The following is a 15,853-nucleotide window of genomic DNA, read 5'->3' as shown; positions in this document are numbered from 1 at the left end:
TACCACCTCGTCTCCGACGGAGTGTGTGGGCGACGCACGCCACCCGCTCGATTGATAAAACACATAAGTACTGTATCACACTCGTATCTTTTGGAACTTAGTGCTGTTCGTTGCTGGCTGCTTCGCGTCTTTGGGGCCTCTGAGCCCGTTGCTCAGGAACTGTGTTCCAAACGAAGCGGGGGGGGGGGGGGGGGGTAGCGCCGCACGCCTGTAGCCCAGCACTGCGTGGGGGCGGGGGTTGGTGGACCACACAAAGATGCTGTGAGACTCCCTCCCCGTGAGTGGGCGACGAGGAGGAGCTGTGCCACATGGCTCGCCACGGGAAGGCGACACAGCAAACGAATACTGGTAGGAACCTCCTGGTTACACCAGCCCACAGGGGATTGTTGTGTCCGTCCGTCGTGCAGGGAGGGGCTGGGTGGGGAGGGTGGGGAGGGGCTGGGTGGGGAGGGTGGGGAGGGGCTGGGTGGGGAGGGTGGGGAGAGGCTGGGTGGGGAGGGTGGGGAGGGGCTGGGTGGGGTTGGGTGAGGAGGGGAGGGGCTGGGTGGGGAGGGGCTGGGTGGGGAGGGGAGGGGCTGGTCACCCCGTGGTGCCCTTATAAAATTCAACGTTTAACCTACTCACGCCGGCTTGTGCCCGCCCTCATAATCGGTCATATTTGCGGAATACACCACGCCGCCGTTCCTACCAGCTCCCTCCGCAGGAGGAATGTGTTTATTTTGTTTTACCAGGCGAGGAGGCATCACTGAGCTATGCAGCTCTTGTTCAGAAGCGACCTGGCCATCACAAATGACAGCTGAACGAAGCGGTGGCTTTTCGTCGTCATCATCGTTACCGTGTGGCAATGTAGAGCAGACATCGACTCTCAACGCGTGACGTTGATTCTAAATGTGGAGGGAAAAACCGGAGGACCCGGAGAAAAATCCACGGGACCACGGGAAGGGAGAGACGCAAACTCCACATATACAGCAGCAGGCGTCAGGGTCGGGACCGAACCCACGACCTCCTGCCTACCAGGCGAGGTAGTTAACATCTCCTAGCCATCTCGTGATGATGAGAGAGAGAGACGCAAACTCCACATATACAGCAACGTATTTCGTCTGTACGGGACAGAGTGATTCTCAGTCGCACGAGTAGAATTTATCCGGGGTTGATTGGAATGCTGTGTGTGTGATACTATTACTGTGTGTGTGATACTATTACTGTGTGTGTGTGATACTATTACTGTGTGTGTGTGATACTATTACTGTGTGTGTGTGTGTTTGGAATGCTGTGTGGGTGATTCTATTACTGTGTGTGTGATACTATTACTGTGTGTGATACTATTACTGTGTGTGTGTTTGGAATGCTGTGTTGATGATACTATTACTGTGTGTGTGATACTATTACTGTGTGTGTGATACCATTACTGTGTGTGTGATTGGAATGCTGTGTGTGGGATACTATTACTGTATGTGTGATATTATTACTGTATGTGTGATACTATTACTGTGTGTATTTGGAACACTGTGTGTTTGGAATGCCGTGTGTGATCGGAACGCCGTGTGTGAATGGATGACTGAGTAATTGTAAAACTGTATCATCGGCATGACGTATGTGATGTGATTGTTGTGTGCGATTGGACTGATGTGCGTTTTTGGATTACAGTGAGTAATTGTGATACTGTGTGTGTGTGCCATTGGAATGCCGCGTGTGTGTGATTAACACTGGGAGACCCGCATTCCTCACTCGCCTCGTAACCTCCCTGGCTCGCTGGCGTTACGTAGGCGGGTGGGTGGAGTGGCGGTGGTGGGCGGAGAGAGATGGAGGTGGGCTGGTGGGTGGGGTGGGTGGCTTGGTAATTGAAGGAGGCAGCCAATCCGCGCTGTGGGCAGGTAAACCTATCCCCGGCCATCCTATCCGCGCGGGCGCGTGCCCAGCCACACGGCAACCACGAATTGGCGACGGGAGAGACGAGGCAGAGGGAGAGAGGAGAGAGAGCCCAGTCCAGCACGACAGAACACATCGTACGCACACACATTTTACTCCTTCAGAGAACGAGAGAAGGGGAGTGGAGGGAGGAGGGCTTTCTCCGTTTCGTTACAGCAACAGCGTCGGGGCCTGGCTTGTTCCTGCTACTGCTGCTGCTGAAGGTAACCCCGGGCTCTCTCTCTCTGTCTCCTCTGCGTTGCGTGACCCGTCTTTAATTAATGACGACTGCGATGGTGGATGGCGGTGGCTATTAATCGCGTCCGTCTCTGTGTGTGGGGGGAGCGGTGGCGCAACGGTTGGCGCACTGCGCTCCTGCGAATCCGGCGACCCCGATTCGTTAGATTCTCGCTCGCGGACAACGCGAACGCGGCCGTCGCGGTGACGAATGTCTGAAGAACCGGTTTGTGGGACCCGCCTCCCCCTAGGTCGACTCGGCCTCAAATGAGTGCCGTATCCTGCGTGTTGCTGCTGTCGTTAAAACATCGCTGACTTCGGGGAGACAAAGGCGAGCGGTGCTGCTGCTGCTGCTAACAGCACTTGTCCACACCCGTCTCGGCAGCCTGTTACGGCTCCGCGGAGCGAGGGGATCTTTGTGGTGGTGGTGGTTGTTAGTGGCGAGGGGGAGTCGGGGCGTGCCTCCTGCTGCTAGAATATTCATCGCCACTCCGACGGTACCACCACCACCACCGCCGCCGCCAAACAACAACAACAACAGCAGCAGCGGCAAGGCAGTCACGTGTGATCCACTGCGTGTCCTACTTGCCACGCTGCAATTGGGTACTGATGGTGATGGTGAGCATGGAACGTTGTTCCCACTCGCCATTCGCGTGGCATGCGTGGCTTTATCCTACTCTGTGTGAAGTGTTGGTGGTGGTGGTGCTGAAGGCCCCGTCTTGATCTAAAATAAATACTTGGCACGGAGGGCCGGAGCGAACAAAAAGACCCCAAGAGCACCATCGCTGTCAACCCCTTCTTTTGTCAGTGCCCCCCCCCCCCCCGAGCTTACGACAGACAACCTTGTCGATCACCCCGTGCCATTTGTAAATCTCAACGTTCATCCCACAAAGTCCCATCACAAGGGAGAGACACAATTGTAGCTGCCCGCATTGAAACAGCTGTACGTCGTGTGAACCTGATAACTCAATTTCCCCGCACAAGCATACGGGCTAAACCGCGTGGGGTCAACAGCGATGAAAGCGGCGTCTTGCGGCCAGCGAGTAAGACGCAAACGACATCTCCCAAGATGTCCCGAGCCCCGTCTGACTGTGGGCCACGACGGAAGGTTTAGCAGCAGCCGCCTCGTCTTGCTCGCTCCACTTGAAGTGAGTTTATTGTTGTGTTTGTGGAGTGCGGGCAGGGGTGCTGGTGGTGTTTGTGGGCTGGTGAGGTTCAGGAGGGGGGGGGGGCACGTGTGGTGATGTTCAGGGGGGGGGGCACGTGTGGTGATGTTCAGGGGGGGGGGGGGGGGCAGCGGAGTGAGGGGTGCGTTGTGAGTGCCCTTGGAGCCGCAGGTTCTTCTCTAGCTCGTGGTGAGCGGTGGGCCCCAGGCCCCCTGCGACATGTAGAAAGTGAACAAGTCTCGCGCTGGGGTTTGCCCCTCTGTGTGGTGCGGGGATGGTTGGATGGCTTCGTCGTCTGAATGTTTGTCGCGGGCGATTTCGATTTTTGCCTCGTCTTCTAGGGGGCCGTCCATAAATGACGTCACACACCTGGGGGGGGTGAGAAATGTGACGTCACATTAAAATGCGCAACTTTTAAATAAATGTAGACAACACGTTCTACCTAATTAAATATACTGTTTGATAAATATTTCCTCCTACAACATCAGAGTGCAGCGCCACATTAAATACGAACTACAATGACAATAGTTTAAAGCGATTTGAAGCATGTTTTATTTTTGGGGGGGGGCAGAGCTTTGTGACGTCATATTTGAGGGGGGGGGGGTCTGACTTTTTGTGGCGCCGTGTGACGAAGGGGGGGGGGGGCAAAAATCGTCCCAAATCGCGTGACGTCATTTATGGACGACCCCCTATGTCACATGGCTATCGTGGTTTTTCTTTTGGTGCTGTGTTGTTGTTAACCCGTGTCCCTAAACTGGAACGTCCTGCGAAAGAGCTTTACAGCTCATCGGATTCCTCCTCCTCCTGCTGCTGCCACTCTTTAAATACCGATGCTGACATTGTGAGAAACATGGCACGGAGATTATTTAGATTTTTTTTCGATTTAAAGCTTTCGTGACTGCAGGGATTCATCTTCTTGGTTCTTTCGGTAAAGTCACGTAGAATGGAAATAATAAAATAATAAAAATAAAACATTATAAAATAATTCTCACGACGTTTCGGCCACAACGCAAGCAGCCGTCCTCAGGTGAAGAACAGGTCTGTCGGGAAGACAGCGTCTGAATGAAACACCCCAGGCGCTGTCTTCCCGACAGACCTGTTCTTCACCTGAGGACGGCTGCTCGCGTTGTGGCCGAAACGTCGTGAGAAATGTATTATTTTATTATGTTTTATTTTTATTATTTTCCGTCTACGTGACTTTACCGAAAGAACCAAGAAGATTATTTCGATTATCGCGGCGCTAGAAATGTCCAAATGATGGGGTCAATGTGTTGAGCGGCTCTCATTGTCGATGGCCAGGGCGCTTCTGAACAAGAGGTCAGCACCTCGGAGTGGGGGTTGCCTGGGTCGGATGCCGGATGGTTTAGTTGTCGTTTGTTTGGTTTGGGTGATTTGTTTACTTTTTCATGTACTTTACACTGCTAGTGTGTGTTTAGCATTGTGTTGTTGTTGTTGTAGTAGCGTTCTTACCCCGAGCCCCCTAACTGGGCATCCGGTGAAAACAAAAATAGCTTTTGTAGTTCATCGGATTCCTCGTGCCAGTCTAAATGGGTATCTTGAGATTGTGGTGGTGGTGTTGTTGTTGTTGTTTAGAACTTGCAGTCGTGCAGGGACTGCGACTGAATGCGCAGCAGTACCTCCTGCCGTAGGGGGGGGTGGGGTGGGGGGTGGGAATTGGGGGGGGTGAGAAGGGGGGGTGAGAAGGGGGGGGGATCGGCCACTGAACGGCACGGAGTGCTGCAGTGTCCGCCCGTCCCGGTTTGTGAACCGTCTAGGAGGGTTCCTTTCCTCCCACCCTGCAAATCCAAAACGCCGCACCTGGGTGGGACCTTTTGACGTGGAGGTTACCGCTCTCCCCCTCCCCTACCTCTCCCCTACCTCTCTCTCCCTCTCCCCTACCTCTCCCCTACCGCTCCTCTCCCCTACCTCTCCCCCTCTCTCTCTCCTACCTCTCTCTCTCTCTCTACCTCTACAACGGCTGGCGGCTGGATGTGGCTGCTCACGCAGGGCGCGGCACCACCAATAACCACCCCGACCTGTTCGCGCTTCAACATAAACACGGCGCCTCGCGCTGCTGCTGCTGCTGCTGCCCTCCGTGGCCACGCCACTCAAGGGCGGGGTGAGGTCGTGGGGGTCGTGGCGCAAGCTCTCGCCCCTGGCTCGCCCCTCTCGCACGGCTCGGCTCAATTGCTGTTTGCAGTTGCTCGGTGGCTTCCAAGGAAAGGCGTCGGCTCCCCCGAGTGTGGCTCGCTCGGCTCCCCCGAGTGTGGCTCGCTCGAGGCGTGGATCGTCGGCATCCTGATCTGGCTCTGGGGACACCTTTCTTGAGACATTTGGGGCAAATTGGAGCCTCTGAGCCTGTGGCTAAGAATGTGTTGATGAAGGGGGGGGGACGACCCCGCGTGGCCGTGCGTTGTGGGTTTGGGGGGCCCCACGTCGTGGGTTTGGGGGGGCCCATGACGTGGTTTTGGGGGGGCCCACGTAACACTGATCTGTCATCAACTGCCCTCCGCGACCCTCCGTCACTCCCAAACGAAATCAATTCTTGGTGTTCCCACTGTCGCTTTGGGGACGGTGACTGTGTGTGGTGTGCGCGGGTCTGTCAGCCGCGTTGGTGCCAACACAAGCAAAGCACTCGAGTGATTTTCACGTTCAGCGTCTCGCCAGCAGAGCCGGGCATGCTGTTGTTGTGTTGTGTGTCTGAGATCCTGGGGGAGGGGAAATCCCTCAGCCTGGAAAACATCGTGGGACAAAGTGGGGGTGACCCTGCTTGAGGCTGCGGTGTCTCAAATATTGGAAGAAGTCACCCCCTGTGAGTGGCTGACTGAGGTGCCATCTGTTGAGGAAGTACTGAAGGCGATCCAGAGTCTGAGACCAGGAAAGGCACCGGGCAGAGATGACCTCCCAAGCGAAATGCTGAGGGAGGGTGTTGTTTGTGCACAGTCTGCCCTACATGACATCATAACAACAGTCTGGACCACTGGACGGGTTCCGCAAGATTGGAAGGATGCCCTGGTGATCCCCCTCTTTAAGAAGGGGGGCCGCACAGACTGTAACAACTACAGGGGCATCTCACTCCTCAGTATGCAGGGAAAGGTCCTGGCAAGGATTATTCAACATCGCCTTGCCAGGCACGCTGAGGAGAGGCTTGCGGAGCCCCAATGCGGTTTCAGGAAAGGGCGGTCCTGCACAGATGCCATATTTTCTGTCCGTTTGCTTCAGCAGAGGTGTAGGGAATTCAAACAAAACCTAAACCTCTGATTTATTGACCTGGTCAAGGCCTATGATACCATCAGTAGGCCTGGGCTCTGGGTTATTCTTTGTGCTTTCAGAGTCCCTGACCCTCTGCTCACGATCATGATGGTTAGCAGGCCCGGGTAAAACTACGTGGCCGGGAGTAGGAGCCATTCCCTGTTCACCTTGGAGTGCGACAGAGATGTCTTCTGGCTCCCACATTATTTAACATCTATTTCGACCACGTAGTTTGTGATTCATTCGATGGCTGTACCGGAGGAATTTCCATCTGGTACAGATACGTACAGATACGTACAGATACAATGGGAGGCTGATCGATGTCCCGGTGCAGTCAAAGGATGGCTCTCTTGCTCAACCACGTTATGTATGCCGATGATCTGGTTATTGCTGCTCACTCAGAGAAGGAGTTGGAGGCGCTGCTGCTGAACCTTGAGCTAACCACTAAGAGGTGGGGACCTTACCATCAGCCCCACCAAAACTAAGCACCTGCCTGGGTATTTTGTACCATTGGACACTCCACCCCCACAACTCCCAATTGGTGATAGGGCAGTTGTGGAGAGTTTCCCTTACCTGGGCAGTGTGCTCATGAACGGCTCCGGTTTGACAGCAGAGGTCTCACTCCGTATCAGTCGAGCGGTAATTATCTTTTCATCGGTTGCGTAACGCTGTGTGGTAGCTACCTGGTCTGTCGCTCTGCACGAAGCTTCAGGTCTTCTCGGCCACAGTCATTGCCTTCTCTACACTTGCGAAACGTGGACCCCCCTAATGGAGCATCTTCACCGGTTAGAAACATTTAGGCTGGCCTGCCTACGATCTGTACTGGGTTTAACCTGCAGGCTGCATTGTGTGAGGAGCTCACATATCCTTGAAAGATCTGGACAAAGTCCCATCGGTGAGCTCCTCCGGCAGGCAAGGCTGCGTTGGCTGGGTCATGTAGCCCGCATGCCCAGCCACCGCATGCCTAAACAGCTTTTGTTCGGCCGGATCGAGGGGGCTTAACGGGCGCGGCACGGGCTAAAGAAGAGATGGAGTGATGTGGTACAGGAGGACGTGGAGCTGAGTGGACTTACCACATCGACACACACACACGTAGACACACACATAAAAAACACACAAAGATCCCCCGTATAGCCTTAACAGACTGTCGGGGCAAGTGCTGTTAGCGAGCACCTATGACGGCCGGGGCAGACCCAGCAGGTGCCACGGGTCGACTGACCGAGATGAGTGGCCGATGCACCACCTGTGCCCCCTACTGTGCCAACTTGCTGCGCTTTAGCCACCCTCTTCCTACACACACACGCGCGCTCGCTCGCTGGTAAAACAAAAAGGTATCCCATCAACATTATGACCACTCGACTGCAGCTGTAAATGATGGGATAGTTTCCACGTTGTGTTTTGTGCTGATCGCCTCTTGGCGGCCTTCTCTTGTCCGACGCTCCGAGAGACGAGGCCTTGGCAGAGACCTTCGCTGTCTCTGGTGTCGGCCAATCGGTCTCGGAGACGATGCGTGACATGTTGTTATTATTATTATTGTCAGAGCGTGTTTGTTTTGCGTGGTGTTTGCCACGAGGATGTGTGGTTAGTGCGGACTTGATGGTGTTTGAACATCGTAACACAACTCCTGTTTTTTTTGTTGTGCCAGGAACGGGTAAAGTATATTTTCACGTCTGTGTCCCCCCTCTCTCTGCCTTTTATAAATTAACTATATTACTTTTAAAATTATATACACATCTCCGTCAGCCAACACGGCTACCGATCTCCTGCGTTGGCTACAGGCGAGACAATCTCCGGGCTGGTGTTTGACGTTCCGTGTTTGGCCCTCGTCAGCGGTGCATGCGGCTCACGCACAGCCCCGATTCTGCCGGTTTGTTTAAAAAAAAAAAGATTCGTTTTGTTGTGGTGGGAGGCCCTTAATCCAGCAGTGGATAGAGAGAGACGGCACAGATTTGGTGGTGATGGTGATGGTGGTGGTGATGGTGGTGATGTGAAGTTACTGGGAGACTTTAGTGACAGCCTGGCTGTCTGCATCTCATCCACGCCGTTTAATCACAACACTGCTGGTCACACTCACCACACACTCGCCACACACTCGCCACACACTCGCGACACACTCGCCACACACTCGCCACACACTCACCACACTCACCACACACTCACCATACACTCACCATACACTCACCATACTATCGGTCACAGCAACACACAGACAAAGACACCCGTATAGCCTGGTAACAGACTGTTGGGGCAAGTGCTGTTAGCGAGCACCTATGAAGGCCGGCACGGCACATCTATCATCTACAACACGATCAGTGCTGCTTGTTACCGAGCGCTTGCCGTTTTGGGATCAGCGCGCATGGAAACCGTTTAAATTAAACGATCAAAACCCCACCGAGCTGAAGCATCATGGGACTAGCCGTGTCACGGCATGGACCCAGCAGCAGCAGCAGCAGCAGCCTTGATTGACGCCGCTACCATGATTTCATTTGCCCTGCAGAGAACCGTTCACGGTCTCGGGAATTAGTGTTGCAGCATTGGGGTTGTTTGGCCGGTACAGTGCCATTTTTAATTAATGAGTGGCATTTAGCAAGAAAGCAGAGTGCACGGAGGACACCACGTGGTGAAGGGCAGCTTCTCGATCAACGCTCTCCTGGACACCACACGGGCTCTCCGTCCTTTATCCCCTTCCCAGCCTACAACACCTGGCAAGCCCTGTTGGTGGTCTCTACTCCACCCGGATTGCACCTTTACTGAGATCCGCTGAGGAAGAACCTAAACTGAACTTTTTGTATCGCACCAGGTAAGGCCCCGCTGCTGAGCTGTGTGGTAGCTCTGTTATTCAGAAGCGACCTGGTCATTGCAAATGATAGCTCAACCAAGTGGCGCATCATCATCATCACGTGAACATTTATAGCAGCTAAACACTCTAAATGTGGAGGGGGGAAACCGGAGGAGCCGGAGAAAAATCCACGCGGTCACACAGACACGCAAACTCCACATATACGGCGGCAGCAGGCATCGTCGGAGTCAGGATCACACCCACAACTTCCTGCATACCAGGCGAGGTACTTAACATCTCCTGGCCACCGTGGCGACCTCGGTATGAGTCACGGAACTAATTGCAGCACAAACCCCCTTGCCTTTCTGGCGGGTTTAGCCATCGCGGTGTTTTGCGCAATTTATTTTATTGAGGTACAAAGTTCGCCCGTAGCCCGCCTCGGCCATTGGCGGGTGAGGGCGAGATTGCTCGGTCGACCCGGTAGGCGTCGTAATTGTCCATCCCGCGGTGACGACGCTTCCAGTCGCTGCCGCCCAGGTGGGATACTCGGGGTGAGGGCACTCGGCTGCCGATGAGACTTTGCCGAGGCGGTGGTTGATGTCGGTGGTTCATCGGCAAGCGGTGTCTCTTGACCGGTTCACTCGGCGCTGCTGCTGCTACTGGCCTTTTCCACCACGTAGACAAAACAATTGTAAGGTGGGTGCGGGAAGACTTCTTCACAAATCTCGCTGATCGCCTGATGATGACGCTCCTGGCTGCCGGTGTTGTTGTTGTTGTTGATCACCGGCGAAACGTCACCGGCTACTCGAATCGTAAACGTTGTTGTGGGTTTACTCTCCAACGCGCAAACCGGTTCGTGCTGAAGCAGTAACCAATTATTGGCACGTTTTGGTTCACGAGGCGGTCATTACTGATTGGGCGTGTCGGGTGGTGGCGGGTTTAACGACACACTTATATTTACGCGATCTAACCCAAATAATAACTTTATAATTACGTACAATGTTGATTGCGAAAGCCCACGCGTTTTAAACTATTTCTAAGACGTGTCGGCTGTTGTGACCAACTTTACCATTCGCATTGCATTGATTTTTGTCTTTGGTCAATGAAAAACTGAATAGGTTTTACCTTTGCCGGCAGTAAAACAGGAGCTGTGTTAAGATTTTCAAACACCAATTCGATATTCCTCTTGCAAGGCTTCGAGTCTGCGTTTTTAACCACACGTATACTTTGATATGTGAGCATTATCTTTGTGCTGTTTGCCTTTCGGCGTCCTGTGGTCTGACATGGTGAGACTTGGCCCTAAAGAAGGCTATCTCTGGTGTAGTCCAATCGGTTTAAAAGACAATGCAAAACATTCTTCTTTATTGCCAGAGCATGTTTGTCTGCGTGTTTTGCCACAAGTACGTGTGGTTATTGTGGATTCAATGCCTTGCAAAAGGTTTCTGTTTGGTGTTAGAGCAGGGGTCGGGAACCTTTTTGACTGGGAGAGCCATAAAAGCCAAATATTTCTAAATATCTTTCATTGAGAGCCATATAGTATTTTTAACGTATAATAAATTAAATATGTCTTACTTTTAATGCGACTTCTGGTCACGGGACCCGTGACCCGTGAAATTTTTCTTAAAACTAATTTCTGTTTACTTTAAAATGACACAGTATTATTAAGCAATATCGCAAGTATTTTAAAATCAGTTCCAAATTGATTTTATTTTTATTTTTTTATTATTATTTTTTTCAACTCTAAATTGTCTGGGAGCCACATGCCGTCACCGGAAGAGCCATATATGGCTCGCGAGCCATAGGTTCCCGACCGCTGTGTTAGAGGATCTCTTAACACATCCTGTTCCATTGCCTGCGAGGGTAAAGCCTGGTCTTACTTTTTGATAATTTCTACATTCTCTTGTAAACTGATTGGTCTGCACCAGAGACGGCCTTCTTCTTCATGACCTGGTCTCACCCGTGTTAGACCAGAAGACAATGCACATACTATCAGAGCGAGCTTGTTTGCCTCCCCTCACCTGGTAACACAACAAGATCAACTTCACATCAACCCGCCCACTCGCCCACCTGCTCATGTGAACGAGGCTCCTGTACCATGAGGTCTCACCTCGTCACATTGACACTTGAATCGTTGAGCTTCTTGTCAACAGCTGAGAGAATGTACCCGCTCGGGTAAAAGCGCAGCCCTGCAATTGCAGGACCCAGAGAGTATTTGGCCTACTCTTCGGCGCCGACCAGACAGTAACCACACGACCTGCCGATCACAGGCTGAGCGCTTGCGAACCCGGTTCTCACAACCGCTGCCGGGTGGACAGAGGTGGTCCTGGTCATTTTTGCCGATGACCGGTACCAGCGGTGTCTCAAGATCGGCCTTTGGTGGTGGGGCAGGTTCGTGAAGGACGCTGCTACCGGGCAGTCGGAGGCCAGTCGCCCTCCAGCAAACACGGGAGAGGGCAGAGGAGCAATGCTCACAACAACGAGCAGAGAGCCAGGTGGCTAAAATGCAGCGAGTTGGCGCAATAGGGGGACACACGTGCATCTGCCAGTCATCTCGGTTAAACCATGACACCTGGGTCTGTGCCGTGACCTCCTGCTAGCATGCGTTTGACACTTGACGTGGCTTTAAAGTGCACCTGGCCTGGCACAGGCACGCTGGTGACATCACCGCCACTTGGTGGTGAATGGTGTTGTATCTTTGTTGACATTCTATTGCACCGTACGTAGCCAACCGTGCGAATCGGAGATGTGGGTGAAGGACAACAAACGAAACCCAAAAAGCAGTTCTGAAGAATTAAGTTTTCAATCTCGATCATTTTTAACAGCGCACAGCTCCCAGTTGCTTCCTGATATCGGAACAGAGGAGCGTTCCAGACGGCCGCAGAAGCAGCGGCTGCTTGTGCTGCTCTGCACACACTCGCCAGCTTTTTGTGCCACAGTTTGTGTTCTTGGTTCTTTCGGTAAAGTCACGTAGAAGAGAAATAATAAAATAATAAAAATAAAACATTATAAAATACAATTCTCACGACGTTTCGTCATTCAGACGCTGTCTTTCCGACAGAACTGTTCTTCACCTGAGGACGGCTGCTTGCGTTGTGGCCGAAACGTCGTGAGAATTATTTTATTATGTTTTATTATTTTATTATTTCCATTCTACGTGACTTTTCCGAAAGAACCAAGAGGATGAATCCCTGCAGTCACGAAAGCTTTAAATCGACATCCCACAGTTTGTGTTCATGGTCTCGACTTCTGAAGGGCGGAATCGTCGCTCGTGCGTAGCTCGCTTCGACCCGGCGTCCCATGCGTGGCATCTTCAGCGCGTTGAGTTGGCAAGTTATTAATTTCATTAATTGCATAACACTGGTCAACACACTTTTTCTGGCATAAGGTATTTCAACGGTTCTAAGGTAATTTTGGGGTGCTGATTCCAAATGTGGCATCAGTTTTTGTCTATCACATCAGGTCTTTGAGATATCCAATATTGCATTTTCAATAAAAATTGCAGAAGAAAAGTATAAAATAAATGTGGATATCTACATAAAATGATATTATAAACACACTATCCTAAAAATACAGCACCATATTTTAACACTAAAGCAGTCACTGACTCGCAACAACTCGCAATCATAAGTGACAGAGTTAATTTCGGGTAAAAGCAATGAAAATGGGGTATGCCGATAGCATAAAAATGAGATGTGATGGAGCAAATCTGAGATCAGATTTCGAATGAGCACCCTGAAATTAGTCTAAAACAGCTGCAAAAGTCCAGGCCAAATTTGTTTTGTTGATCAGTGTAATATATGTATGCTCATCGCAGTTGGATGTGCAGATGGCACAGATGGAGATTAGTCCACACTCTGCTGTACTGTCTTGTCCTGGCAGAGCCAGGGGGTATGGCTGCTCCCCGCCACCTATGGGAAGGGAGGTCCACAGCCCAATTTGTGTGGTGACCCACCAACCCTCGCTGCTTCTGCCTCTACAGTGCTTGGTCACAGACTGCCACGTGCAGTGTTCAGCCACCACTACCCATATTCTTAGGTTTTTTCGGTAAAGTCACGTAGATTAAAAATTTAATTAATAAAAGTAAAATAAAAATAAAAGAAAAATCACTGTGATTTTTATTTTATTTCTATTTTACTTTTATTAATTTTGTGATTTTAATTTTATTTTTATTTAACTTTTATTAATTTTTATTTTTTATCTACGTGACTTGACCGAAAAAACCCTAAGAATATGAACCCTTGCAGTCACGAAAGCTTCAAATCTAGAATCACCACTACCCAGTTAAACAACTTGATTAGCAGCGCGCGCGAGCGGGCGTGTCACGTGCCGATCATTCTCGTTTCGGCAAAAGTAAATAAGCAGACGTCGCTTTGGCAAATCCGCCGCTGCACGTGAAGAAATGAAATGAAAAAAAATTCTTCCACGACTCATCGGCCAGCTGCGCGCGGCCTTCTGGGAGCGCTTCTTGTTCAGCGATTCGAGACGATCTCGTGGGCCGGTTTCAACGTTCAGCGTCTCAACGGCAGAGTTAGGGGCCGTCCATAAATGACGTCACGTACCTGGGGGGGGGGGGGGGTCAGACATTTGTGACGATGTGTGACGAGGGGGGGCGGGTGAGAAATGTGACGTCACATCAAAATGCGCAACTTTAAATAAATATAGACATGTTCTACTTAATTAAATAGACTTTTTAATAAATGTTTTCTCCTACAACATCAGAGTGCAGCGCCACATTAAATACGCACTACAATGACAATAGTTTAAAGCGATTTGAAGCATGTTTTATTTGGGGGGGGGGGGCAGAGCTTTGTGACGTCATATTTGAGGGGGGGGGTCTGACTTTTTGTGACGCCACGTGACGAAGGGGGGGGGGGGTCAAAAATCGTCAAAAATCGCGTGACGTCATTTATGGCCGGCCCCTTTAGTCGAAGCCGCTCCCGAGTTCTGCTCGTCTTGGGTCGATGCTGCTGTGATTCCGCACTCCCAGAATGCCGTGCGGCTGATGGACAGATTTTCGAGGGAGGAGCATCAACTGCTTATTTATGTTACTACTTTTATTACTATTATTACTATTATTATTACTATTATTGCTATTATTATTATTACTATTATTATTACTATTATTGTTACTATTATTATTCTATGTTGTTACATTGTCAACTGACGCTAACGCTTCACCGGTAAGTTGGATACAAATGCTCACAGCCGTATATTCATCATAACTGTTGGCTGCAGAGAAGATTACAAAAACCACGCCTGAATGTCTTGACTCGTTTTATCCCGGAAGAATCCGATGAGCTGTGAAGCTCTTTATCATGGATGTGAATGTGGGGTCCTATAGTCCGTTTGCCAGTCTGTTGGGTCCATTCCAAAAGACTTTTAAATATCGATAGACGAAACCTGGATGGGTTGTTTTGCTGTTGGGGAGGTTAACGAAATCAATAACTATGTCACCTGCAAAACCCCGTGGAGTCGTGACGTTATCGTGCAAAGATCTGGAGCTAAATATACACGGAGCTCCGCCGAACGCCGACACAATCACAATGCGTTCCACGGAGCGAGGCGTCAATAGACGCGGAGGTGAGATGACGCAAGTCGGAGCCAAACATGGGAGCCGGAGAGGACGAGGAATCGTGACCCAGAGTCTGCCGAGGGGATCAGCTGGCGGCCTTGACAACGATCTTCTTCTCTCTCGGTCACAACATTGACGTCGTGCTTGGGTTGTGGGTGGAGATCGACGGCCGCATCATCAGAACATCGCCACCACCACCAACAGCAGGCAGGCCCAACAGCAATAGCCAGCGCCGTTCGCCGCCAAGTGACGGTGGGGTCACCACGGCGGCTGTGCCAGGCTAGGTGCACTATGAAGCCACGTGAAGTGTCGAAGACTCCCTGCTGACAGGAGGTCATGGGACTGACCCAGCAGGTGCCGTGGGTTGTCTGGCTGAGATGGCGGGCCGATGCACCAGCTGTGACCCCTACTGTGCCAACTTGATGTATTTTATCCGTCTGGCACTCCGCTCGTTGTTGTGAGCGTCGCTCCTCCGCCATCCGTTGTTGTTGGAGGGCGACTGCCTCCAACTGCCCAGTAGCGTCCTTCACGAGCCTCCTCCACAGAGGCCGATCTTGACACCGCTGGTACCAGTCATCGGCAAGTCCACTCGGCTTCACATCCTCCTGTACCACGTCACTCCATCTCTTCTCTAGCCCGTGTCGGCATTCGGTGAAGCTCTGTGGCCAAACGGAAGCTGCTTGGACACGCGGTGGCTGGGCCCCTCAAACGCTGCCACGTGCATCTCCCTCGCCAAAGGAATGTTAAAAGACGCAGCCCACAGTCCTTTGCGATAGCTCTCAAATAATGATGATAATAATAGTAGTAGTCTTACCCGAGCAAATACGTTATCTGATTCGTAAATCGCGTGCGGTGAATGGGCTTGTGTTCTTTCTCGCGATGGGGATGACATCGGCGTGAATGAATAGCTCGGGCGTGTTCTGAACCCCCACCACCACC

The 15,853-nt window shown here is 51.6% G+C and overlaps 1 protein-coding gene across 1 annotated transcript in view; it reads left to right on the top strand.

The window, feature by feature from the left end:
* Positions 1-1,913: 1,913 nt before the first annotated feature.
* LOC133360288 (epidermal growth factor receptor kinase substrate 8-like) overlaps positions 1,914-15,853 on the top strand; it is a 91,011-nt gene continuing 77,071 nt past the window's right edge. The window contains exon 1 of the mRNA XM_061578931.1: positions 1,914-2,132. The gene's annotated coding sequence lies outside the window, so the exon portion shown is untranslated. The remainder of the gene's footprint in view (positions 2,133-15,853) is intronic.

This window comes from Lethenteron reissneri, chromosome 68, assembly GCF_015708825.2.
Source record: "Lethenteron reissneri isolate LAM-NWPU_2019-01 chromosome 68, ASM1570882v1, whole genome shotgun sequence".
Taxonomy (NCBI): Eukaryota; Metazoa; Chordata; class Hyperoartia; order Petromyzontiformes; family Petromyzontidae; genus Lethenteron; species Lethenteron reissneri.
Note: the sequence above shows the minus strand (reverse complement) of the source record. Positions and strands in the feature narration are given on the sequence as shown.